Source organism: Carcharodon carcharias, chromosome 37, assembly GCF_017639515.1.
Source record: "Carcharodon carcharias isolate sCarCar2 chromosome 37, sCarCar2.pri, whole genome shotgun sequence".
Classification (NCBI taxonomy): Eukaryota; Metazoa; Chordata; class Chondrichthyes; order Lamniformes; family Lamnidae; genus Carcharodon; species Carcharodon carcharias.
This window is the reverse complement of record NC_054503.1, coordinates 4,288,657-4,297,933: the sequence shown is the minus strand read 5'-3', so window position 1 is coordinate 4,297,933 and position 9,277 is coordinate 4,288,657.

Genomic DNA, 9,277 nt, shown 5'->3' with positions numbered 1-9,277 from the left:
GCATCTGTTCCGATGATGCTACCTTCATAAACAGTTCCTCTGACATGTCCTCCTTCTTCCTTAATCGAGGTTTTCCACTCACGGTCGTTGACAGGGCCCTCAACCGTGTCCGGCCCATCTCCCGCGCATCCGCCCTCAAGCCTTCTCCTCCCTCCCAGAAACATGATAGGGTCCCCCTTGTCCTCACTTATCACCCCACCAGCCTCTGCATTCAAAGGATCATCCTCCGCCATTTCTGCCAACTCCAGCATCTTGCCACCACCAAACACATCTTCCCTTCACCCCCCCCTATCAGCATTCCATAGGGATCGTTCCCTCCGGGCACCCTGGTCCACTCCTCCATCACCCCCTACTCCTCAACCCCCTCCTATGGCACCACCCCATGCCCACGCAAAAGATGTAACACCTGCCCCTTCACTTCCTCTCTCCTCACCATCCAAGGGCCCAAACACTACTTTCAAGTGAAGCAGCATTTCGCTTGCATTTCCCCCAACTTAGTCTACTGCATTCGTTGCTCCCAATGCGGTCTCCCCTACACTGGAGAGACCAAACGTAAACTGGGCGACCGCTTTGCAGAACACCTGCGGTCTGTCCGCAAGAATGACCCAAACCTCCCTGTCGCTTGCCATTTTAACACTCCACCCTGCTCTCTTGCCCACATGTCTGTCCTTGGCTTGCTGCATTGTTTCAGTGAAGCCCAACACAAACTGGAGGAACAACACCTCATCTTCCGACTAGGCACTTTACTGCTTTCCGGACTGAGTATTGAATTCAACAACTTTAGGTCTTGAGCTCCCTCCTCCATCCCCACCCCCTTTCTGTTTCTTCCCCCTTGCTTTTGTTTTTTCCAATAAATTATATAGATTTTTCTTTTCCCACCTATTTCCATTATTTTTAAATATTTTTAAATCTTTTACGCTCCCCCCACCCCCACTAGAGCTATACCTTGAGTGCCCAACCATCCATTCTTAAATAGCACATTCGTTTAGATAATATCACCAGCTTCAACACCTATGTGTTCTTTTGTCTGTGACATCTTTTGATGATCTGCTCCTATCACTGCTTGTTTGTCCCTACAACCACACCAACCCCCTCCACTTCTCTCCCCCCACCCAAACCCCCCACCCCCACACACAAACCAACTTATATTTCACCCCTTTCTTGGATTCACTCAAGTTCTGTCGAAGGGTCATGAGGACTCGAAACGTCAACTCTTTTCTTCTCCGCCGATGCTGCCAGACCTGCTGAGTTTTTCCAGGTAATTCTGTTTTTGTTTTGGATTTCCAGCATCCGCAGTTTTTTTGTTTTTAAATTCCTCCTCAACTCATTCCTAAATGGCTTTCCCCATATTCTGAGACAACATCCCTTGGTTCCAGACCTGCCAGCCTTCCTGCATCTACTCTGTCAAGACCCTTAAGAATTCTGGAAAAACTCAGCAGGTCTGGCAGCATCTGCGGAGAGGAACACAGTTAACGTTTCGAGTCCGTATGACTCTTCAACAGAACTAAGGAAAAATAGAAGAGAGGTGAAATATAAGCTGGTTTAAGTGGGGGGGGGGGGTGGCTGGGACAGGTGGAACTGGATAGAGGGCCAGTGATAGGTGGAGATTGCCAAAAGATGTCATAAACAAAAGGACAAAGAGGTGTTGACGGTGGTGATATTAGCTAAGAAATGTGCTGAGAAAGCAGGAAATACATTTAAAAATAATGGAAATTGGTGGGAAAAGAAAAATATATATAAATTATTGGAAAAAAGAGGGATCGGAAAGTGGGTGGCGATGGAGGAGAGAGTTCATGCTCTAAAGTTGTTGAACTCAATATTCAGTCCAGAAGGCTGTAAAGTGCCTAGTCGGAAGATGAGGTGCTGTTCCTCCAGTTTGCGTTGAGCTTCACTGGTACATTGCAGCAAGCCAAGGATGGACATGTGGGCATTGATATATATTTTTCTTTTCCCACCTATTTCCATTATTTTTAAATATATTTCCATCCATTGTTTTATCTCTACCTTTTAGCCTATTTCGATCCCTTCCCCCCACCCCACCCCCACTAGGGCTATCTGTACCTTGCTCGTCCTGCTTTCTACCCTTAATGTCACCATTAGCACATTCCTCAGCTAATATCACCACCATCAACACCTCTTTGTCCTTCTGTTTATGACATCTTTTGGCAATCTCCACCTATCACTGGCCCTCTATCCAGCTCTACCTGTCCTGCCCCCGCCCCCTTAAACCAGCTTATATTTCACCTCTTCTATTTTTCTTTAGTTCTGTTGAAGAGTCATACGGACTCGAAACGTTAACTGTGTTCCTCTCCGCAGATCGGTCAGACCTGCTGAGTTTTTCCAGGTATTTTTATTTTTGTTTTTGTTTTGGATTTCCAGCATCCACAGTTTTTTTGTTTTTACCCTTACGAATTCTGTACATTTCGATGCCCTTCCCCCCTCATTCCTCCAAACTCCAGAGAATATAGGCCTAAACTCCTCAATCTCTCTTCATAGGACAGACCCTCCACCCCAGGAATTAGTCTGTGGGTTGATGGGTAAATGAGTGTTGCAGAGCACCACCCCCCACTGTTATTCTTTAAAATGGTGACCGTGTTTTCTCTTATGCCCACCTGACAGGGCAGACTAAGGTTTAACATCTCATCCAAGAGACAGCACCTCCAATGGTGCAGAGCTCCCTCGTTACTGGCACTGGGGTCTCTTCTTTTTCCGTCTTTTCCCACTTTACTTGGCTTGCCACAATGCTTATCATCTGTCTCCATCTCTTCTTAAACTCCTGTCACGTTTTAAGTCTCTCACCAGTACATCTTTCCATCTGGTCTAAGGCCTTTCTCTTTTCCAGGCAGTACCGTCTCCATCATTCACCTCAGCACATTTTCTGTCTGTCTCTCTCTCTCTATCTCTCTCTCTTTCTCTCCACAGCATACCTCTTCTCAGCTATTTTCTTCGATATTTCTGCAAGCCACCTCTTCTGAGTGGCCCTTTGGCAAATGCCTTCTGGAAATCCATTATGCAAATGACCTCCATTGTATTTTCTTCCCTAATACATTTATTACAAATAATTGACACTCACCCCATCCCCCCAATTTGCCTATGGGTTTTCCAAATGTTTTTTTAATTTTGACCTTAACTCTAACTCTAGAATTTTTCCCCATAACTGAGGCAAAACTAACTGGCCTGTCAGTGTTGTCCAATAGAAATTACTGAATAACCTCAGATGAGGCTGTGGCACCACCATTTTATCCACCAGCACAAATTTTGGTCAAAAATGCCTTGCGCGCGGTGCAGGTAATCGCAGAACCGGATCCACGTTTATCTTCAACTTCATCATCAGGAGCAAAGGAGGTACGGAATTAGCCGAAAATTTCAAAACTGAAGCATGACTAAGTGACACAACTGCCAGACTGGAGTGCAGAAGGCTAAGAGGAGAGTTAATCAAGGTTTTTTTTAAATCAACCCTTGAAGAGCTATTGATGGGATGAATAGGGAGTTAGTAAGAAGCATAGATCAAAAAAAGATGTTCCACCTACTACCCAATGAGCGACGCCGGGTATGAATTTCAGTGCTGGTGCAATGTGAGTTAGGTTGTACGTCCCAGCGATTGGCTGATCTAATCAAGGCATGTTCCTCCGGGTTTTCCGTAATCGGCAACATACAGGCTGTATTCAATCATCCCGCGCTTGCAAAACTGAAAACAAAATGTCCACTGTTAGACGTGATTCCCCAATTCGTCAGCACTTGATGAACAATCCTGAGTGCGCTAAAGGCTACACTAACAACCAATTTAAGATAATCAGTCCAGCTTGTAACGTGGCTCACATACACTTGCTTGAAGCGATATACATTCGTACACAGGGACCCATTCTCTGCAAACAAAATGAACATGTTCAAGCCTTGCTCCTTTTCTGAATTACCCTGGAAAGCCTATAGTTCCCCGTTGCCTTCTCCATGGCAACAGCTTGGCCAATCAGAGTCCACTTGCCAACCAATCAACACCTTTTTCTCCTGTAGTCTAAATTGTTGTGATTGTTTGAAATTTGGCATTCTTACATTTGTCCTGATGAGGTGAAAAGCTTCAACAACACTTCCCACTTTTCAGCAATATTAAAGTATCTGTGATCCGTTATGAGACTGAGACTGAACCTAACAAGGGGGCAGGTTGGGGAAGTACCATAAAATGATGGCACAAGTGACTGATGTGGAGTGAGTATGCTGGTAAACTGTTAATCCAATCTAAATTAAACAATTATAAAATAAGATTAGATCGATTAATTAGTATAAAAACTAAAGCCAATTTGATCATTTATCATATGACTACAATCAGTATTAAATTAATTCATCAAATCTAGTTAAAATTAAATAACAAGGAATAGTAACCCGAGTCTGAATTTCTCAGTAAATTAACATCTGAGCTATTTAAATAATAAGAGTTAAGTTAAAAACAAAATAACTAACTCTATAGATGAAGAGGCATCAGTAAAGGAGAAACAGCTGACATGAGAGTATCTGGCGAGTCTTCAGTTATTTACGTAGTAAGTTTAATTCTCTTAATACATAGAAGCATGGCAGGCCAGCTCAGACCTGTGGAGTGCGCATCCAGTTTCATGTGGGAACTCCAGGACGCTTCCTGTGCCCTGGACAACCACATGTACAGGAAACATTGTTAGCTGCAGCAGCTTGAGTTCTGGATTGTGAAGGATGAATAGTAGCTGGTGTCACACCAGCACACCCACAAGGCTGAGTCGCTTGGATAGCACATGTTACACCCTTGTTTAAAAAAAAAATGTAAGGATAAGCCCGATGACGACAGGCCAATCAGTTCAATCTCATTGGTGGGAAAGCTTGTAGAAACAATAACTCTAGACAAAACTAACAGTCACTTGGACAAATTTGGATTAATTAAGGAAAGCCAGATCATATTTGTTAAGGACAGAACATGCTTAACTAACTTGTTTGAGCTTTTTGATGAGGTAACAGAGAGGGTTGATGTGGGTAATGCTGTTAACGTGGTGTACAGAGACTTCCAAAGGACATTTGATAAAGTGCCACATAACAGGCTTATCATCAGAGTTAGAGCTCATAGATTAAAAGAGTCAGTAGCAGCATGGATACAAAATTGGCTGAGCATCAAGAAACAGAGAGTTGGGATAACTTGTTGCTTTTTGGTCTTGAGGAAGGTATATAATGGGGTACCCCAGGTGTCGGAGTTGGGACCACTGCTTCTTTTCATATTACTTAATAGCCTAGACTAGAAGTGTGAAGTGACACGAAGATTATGTTTTAAAATGTCCCCTTGAACTCAAATTGAACAGAGAATTCTGGAAAGGAATGTATAACCAGAATTCCTGGTAAGCACCTCAGTTCTGAGAAGTCCCGGTGATCTTGGGTTCCCATGGAGAGGAAAGCACAAACAGGTACCAACTGAGGTGTCAAGTGGCAGCTCTTTCAGTCCTCATAGAACAGGAAAAGGCTGCTACTGAGACACAGGCAGGAAAAGAATTGAAACTGTCCCAGGGACAGGCCTTCACTTTTCCATAAGGAATGGCGGGGAGCAGAACTAAAACTGCCTATGGGGAAAATGGCTTTTCCAGCGCTGACTAAACCATTCCAAAGGATCAGATAGTGGAACCTCTGGAATTCTGGATCGTCAGGACCATTGTGAGCTGAAGGAGAGGGAGATTCGTCGAGGTATGCCTGGCTGGCGATAAACAGATCCAGAGAATTCAGGCACAGTGGAACGATTGTCGAAAGACTTCAGAAGTTTTGACCTGGCATGGCAGGTGAGCCTCTGCTGAAGAGCCAGGAGTGACTTTGAGACTGTCTCTTTAATGCTACAAATTTGCCAGAGCCCATGGTGTAGAGTAAAAGCATTGTCTAAGGCATATTTTGGTTGCGTTAGTTAATTAACACAAAACATACCTTCTTCTTCAGTTTGATGTACAGTTGCCCATTAATTAATGTTTAACCTTTGTTGACTTTGGTTTATTTGTTACAGTAAAAGTGTCAAAAAGTGAAATTTTGTCCTTTGGTTATTTTTGTGGGGAAGTTCTTTCTTAAAAGTTTTCAGTCTCAACGGGGATTGTAAGAGTACGAAGAACAAGGAGATGCAAAGAAAAATAAAGGGTACAATTCTAAAGGGCGTTCAGAGACTGGGGATATATGAGCACTAACCATTGAAGGTGGCAGGACAGGTTGAGAGAGTGGTTAATAATGCATAATGCATCCTGGGTGTTATTGACACAAAAGCATGGAAGTTATGGTGAACATGTAAGATAAACACTGATTTGGCCTCAACTGGTGTATTGTATCCAATTCTGGGCACCAGACTTTAGGAAGGATGTGAAGGTATTGGAGAGGGTGCAGAAAAGATTCATGAGAATAGCTCCAGGGATGAGGGACTTCAGCCAGGTGGATAGATTGGAGAAGCTGGGGCTGTTCTGCTTAGAGAAGGAAGGTTGAGAGATTTAATAGAGGCGTTCAAAATCGTGAGGGGTCTAGATAGAGAGTATAGGAAGAAACTGTTCCTGTTGGTGGAAGAGTCAAGTACCAGAGAGCACCGAATTTAAGGTGATTCGCAAAAGAAGCATTGGAGACATGAGAAACTTTCTTTTTTATGCCACGGATGGTTCGGATCTGGAATGCAGTGCTCAAAGTGTGGTGCAGACAGGTGCAATTGCGGCTTTTGAAAAGGAATTGGATAATTCCGGAGAGAAAGGAAACAGGGAAAAGGCAGTGGAATAGAACTAGATGAGTTGCTCCTGCAGAGGGCCGCACAGACGTGGTGGGCTGAATGGTCTCTTCTGTGCTGCAATCCTTCAATGATTCTATGAATTGCATAGTTCAGCCCTTTGAGCCTGATTCACCAGTCAATATGATCATGGCTGATCTTCTAGCTCCACTCCACCTTCCTGCACTATCCCCGTATCCCTTAATCCCTTGATTGTCCAAAAACCTACTGAACTCAGTCATGAATAAACTCAACGACCGAGCATCCACTGCTCTCTAGGTAGAGGAGTCCAGAGATTCACAACCCCCTGGGTAAAGAAATTGTTCCTCATCTCTGTCCTAAATGGCTGACCCCTTATCCTCTCCAGCCAGGGGTAAACATCCTCTCAGCATCTACCCCATTAAAGAATTTTTAATCTTACAATGAGACCAATTCTCAATCCTTCTAAATCCCAAACGAAATTCTCTCATGCTACTCAATCTCTCTTTATTATATAGCCCTTGTATTGAAGGTACAAGTCTAGTGAACCTTTGCTGTACTCCCTTCAAATACATCCTTCCTGAGGCAAAGAGACCAAAATTGTACACCATACTCTAGGCGTGGCGTCACCAAACCCCAATACGATTGCAACAGGACCTGATTATTGCTACAAAAAGAGACGTGTCGAAGCTTTTCGCCTTGCACTCAAACAGGACAAAGGCAAGAACGCCAGATTTCAAAAGATTACGACAATTTATATTACAGGAGAAAAGAGGTGCTGATTGGTCGGCCAAGGCATTGCCATGGAGAAAGCAACGACGAACTCTATAGGCTCCTCAAGCTACTTGTCCAGTCAGAGTTGACTTGCCAACCAACCAGCAGCCTTTTCTCCTTGTAGTATAAATTGTTGTAATCCTTTGAAATTTGGCATTCTTGCATTTGTCTTGCTGAGTGCACAATGAAAAGCTTCCACAACAGGTCTCCCTTTTCAGCAATATGCTAGTTCTGTGCTACCACGGGACTGTTAACAAGACTTAACCTCCAATCCCTTTGTAACAAAGGCCAGCGTACCACTTGCCTCCCTAATTGTTTGTTGGTAGCTGCGCGCCAGCTCTGCACAGGGACACCCAAGTCCCTCTGAATGCCAACATTTCCGGGAGGATATTGGGATCTGCAGACAGGGAGTGTCAGGAGGATGCGGATATGCGTCGACAGGTGATGTGAGCAAGGGCCTTGGGATCTGCAGACAGTGACTCTGCTCTTAATGCTTCATGTGGTGCTGGCCGCGCCATTTTCAGCCGAAACACAAGGTGGAGCTAGCGCACCAACTCGAACTCTGCAAGACTCACTTCCCCCAACCCAAGAACCACCACCACCCCCCTCACTGCCAGGGTTGCCTGGATTGAATTGAAGATTAATCTCCGGGATATAGCTTCAAGCAACCCAGGGAGAAAAATCACAGGGATGGTCAATGAAAGATACAGGGGGGGGAGGGGTTCTCCCCCACCCCCCACTGCCCCTTCACTTTCTCTGAAAATTCAATTCATTCATTGCAAAGAAGTGAGAAGAACCTGCATTCCTGTAGTGCCCTACCCCAACCTCACAGCCAAGGAAGCATTTTATTTCCCTTGAAGCATCACGGACTGTTACAATGTAAGAAACGCGGCAGCCAATTAGTGCACAGCAAGCTCCCACAAGCCGCAACGTGACCAGAGAATGCTTGAGTGATGCCAGTTGAAGGATAAATATTGGCCTCAGGACACCAGTGGGGAAGGGGAACTCCCCTTCCTCCACCCCCACCCCCCCCCACCGCTCCGCCCCCCTGGACTCTCCTTCCTGTTGCGCCCGTGGGATCTTTAACATCCACCCGAGAGAGCTTTAGCTAACACCTCGTCCAAAAGACAGCACCTGTGCTGGTGCAACACTCGCTCGGCGCTGGACTGGGGAACAACAGCCTTGGGTTTTGCGCTGGAACCTCCGGAGTGGGACTTGAGCCCCAGCCGGGAATGGGATGGCTAGGGGCGGGCAGTAAACGCCGGGCCTAGCCAGCGACACCCACAACCCGTGAACGAATAATTAAAAAAAAAAACCACACCTTTCCCCCTCCTGCCTGCAGCCAGGGGCATCGCGATTGGCCTCAGAACCTTTGTTTCAGTGGGTAGGGAGAGGGGGGGTTGGTGTGGGTAATAGCTTCCAGGGTCCCAGCGACCCTCCCTCCCCTCCCACCTCCACCCTCCACCCCCGCCCCCCCACCCCTTCCCCAACCTCCTGCAGTGAAAAGTGAGGAACGCAGGGGTAGGCTAGGGCTAAGGAATCAGTCATGGACGAGGGAGTGAGAGCATCTGGCTGACCCATTCCCCAGCGAGAGTCAGCAGGCTCCAGGAAAGGAGAGTGGAACTGGAGAAAGTTAATTGAAATTCAGCCTCCATTAAACAGCTGCTCAGGCGGGTGAGCTCTTGGCAGCCAATCCTTCAGAGTGACAAATTGATCAAGTTCTGCTCTGTCTTACTGAATGTTCTTAGGCCGCTCCCTCCACCCACCCACCCACTCACCAACAAACAGATCCAGCCT